The sequence below is a fragment of the Schistocerca piceifrons genome, chromosome 1 (assembly GCF_021461385.2).
Source record: "Schistocerca piceifrons isolate TAMUIC-IGC-003096 chromosome 1, iqSchPice1.1, whole genome shotgun sequence".
NCBI classification, from domain to species: domain Eukaryota; kingdom Metazoa; phylum Arthropoda; class Insecta; order Orthoptera; family Acrididae; genus Schistocerca; species Schistocerca piceifrons.
This window is the reverse complement of record NC_060138.1, coordinates 284,016,292-284,019,241: the sequence shown is the minus strand read 5'-3', so window position 1 is coordinate 284,019,241 and position 2,950 is coordinate 284,016,292.

Sequence of the window (2,950 nt, the reverse complement as noted above, 5' to 3'; positions counted from 1 at the left end):
ACTGGTGTCTTCTGTGATTTTCGACCACCCAAGCAGCTAGTTAGCGATAACTCTCCTGCCTTTCTTTCGGCCCCTTTCGAGGCCTTCTGTTTTCAGAACGGTGTCAAGTATGTCACCACCACCCAGTATTATCCCCAGAGAGTTAATCGGAATCTTAAGTCCGCTTTGATTATTTATCATCAGAAAACCCTCAGTAAATGGGCTTCCAGTCTTCCCTGGCTTAGTTTTGCCTTTAATACCGCCAGTCATGCCAAGGATGCCAGCTACGCTCGCATCCTTGATCTTTCCCTATCCTATTGCCGCGCGGGATTAGCCGAGCAGTCTAAGGGGCTGCAGTCATAGACGTGCGGCTGGTCCCGGCGGAGGTTCGGGTCCTCCCTCGGGCATGGTTGTGTGTGTTTGTCCTTAGGATCATTTAGGTTAAGTAGTGTGTAAGCTTAGTGACTGATGACCTTAGCAGTTAAGTCCCATAAGATTTCACACACAGTTTTTGAACCCTATCCTGTTAATTCCCCTCTTTCGAACTTGTGGGGAATTCAAGATCTCATTCCAGCCGATATTAATCCGCGTGTTATCAAGGAAAACTGGAACCGGGCCAGTCGTAATATAATCAGAGCTCATAATAAGCAAGCGAAGCGTTACAGTCGTAATCTGGAAACTTTGAAGGGCAGGCCGGGGGACCAAGTTTATGTCCGCAATTTCCAGGGGAGGCAGGTGCGCGGTGGCAATCTTAATAAATTTACTCCTCGTTTTTTGGGGCCTTGCACTATCTTGCTTATATTGGGTCCAGTAAATCTGTTGGTCAAGGAGAACAGCTCAGGTAAGCAATATTGGGTTCACCTTAGTCAAGTTAAGTTCAAGTAGCTCAGGGTTTGGATTACCCCATCTCTGGGTGAAGTTTGAGGGGGGAGGGGGGTGGTTGAGCCGTGCTGGCCCCGGCTTATGCGTTGCTTTAAACCTTGACTGTTACTCTGTGTTTGGTTTCCCATGGTCATTACGGTTATGCTGTGGTTCTTCCTCTTTCTATGTGTGGCAGCAGCGGTGTGTATCGATATTCGCTCCTTGTACTATCTTTGGTGTGATGCTTATAGTTTCCGGCTAGCTGGTGTGCGACAGTCGGTCGGTTGATTTGGATCAGCCAGGAAATCGCCGCGCGGCGCAGTGGGCCAGACCCGCTGGTGGTCTCTACGCTGTGTCGGAGTGTGTGGGAGCTGTTCTGATTGCTACGAGGCTCGTGGCTCACCGACCCAGGAGATCAAAGTTGAGTAGTGATTTAATTACCGAAGCCAGTCTGTTCACATTGTGCCTTTGGGTTTCATGGTTGGCTGTTGGGGGTACTCCGGTGAGCAACAGCGAGTGTTCGAGTTGGCGAAAGTTTGGCCACAATCCGGTGGAGTTCAACTGTATTTTGGGCATTTGAAGTCCAAGTGCAGCAGCGGAATTTTCTGCCTTGTGGCCGTTAGCGTTTCGGCTACCTGCCCTGGCCGCTGACGTGAAATTCAGGCAGTGTCCTTTCCTCACCGTGTTGTCACTGTCCAACACGTGTGTGTAGTTTTAACAGCTTATGCATACTTGTTTGTGGGTGGCTATGCCTCTTACATTTTGGCTTTGGAGTTCCTTGTGTACTGGTCGGGTGGAAGGCAAGTCGCCTTGTCGGTGGGTCCGTTGACTGTCTCTTGGTTGGGTTACCGGCGGATCGCATATAGTTGGGCCGACTACGTGTCTCCCCTGATCGAACATTAATATTTCAAGTGCAGACTGACTCCCGGAAACTTCTAAGCGCCGCTGGCTGTACTGCCTTTTCTTATTGGTGTTTGATTGCGTATTTTAATGGCTCATAGCCGTTGGTTTGAATTTGTATGCTTTTAGTTGGGTTAAACAATGGGCCTTCAGCCGTTTTAAAAATGAAGGTTCCTTACTTGTCAAGTCTTGCATTGTTTGGGCCTTCAGCCTCATTTAAAATATTTTTTGGATAAAGCTTTGGACCTTCTGCCCTTTGAAAATTTATTGTAGTTGTGTTTTTCAATCATGGGCCTTCAGCCGTCTTAAAATTAAAATTCCTTACTTGCTGAGTCTTAGATTGTTTGGGCCTTCAGCCTCATTTGAAATATTATTTAAGGATAAAACCTTGAACTTTCTGCCTTTTTAAAATTTATCGTAGTTGTGTTTTAAATCATGGGCCTTAAGCCGTTTTAAAAATTAAGAAGGTTGTGTCCTTAAGCCTTAAGATTGTGTGACATATCCAGTCGATAGTTAAGCTCAGAAATGTGCGCTGTAATGTTTGGGCAACTAGTATGTGTTCCAGTGTAACTGACATCCGCTCATTTTTGGCCCCTTTCCATAATTCCAACTGCCTGTACTGTCTTGCAGATTTAACCAGGCTTTCACTAAGCTCTATTTTACGACTCATGGAAACATAAAATGCGGTTTTGCTGTTGAGAAAACATATCCTCCGAATTGCTCCGTGAGTGAAACAAAATTGTTGTGATGACCATTGAAATGTCAACATCGGTCATATTTTGGGGGTCGGAATGGCGTACCCAGTGGCATGATTAACGTTGCGGGAGGAGAGGAAGCTGGAAGAAGTTTTCTCCGTAGAGCTGTGCTGCCTAAAGGGACATTTGGAACTGCTTCTAGGAAGACAGTTTGCACGGGGACTGTAACACTCTGTGACGTCACTCGCGAACATGATACCTGGTGCTATCGACAGGCCTCGAAGCATGCTTGCTCGATGTGTAATGGGCTGCTCTACCCATAACGTAGTTGCTGTAGGAATGTAAACTTCCTGAGCCTGGCAGCGGTTTTGGGTCCGCTACGTAGCAATTGTTATGTTTACTTGAGGTTCCCAAAAACGTATTTCGTAAAGATATTTCACAATACTGTTTCTGCCTGGTCATGTAAACACTTCAAAACCGTCTCAGGAAATTCATTTATAGCTGCCGGTTTTTCA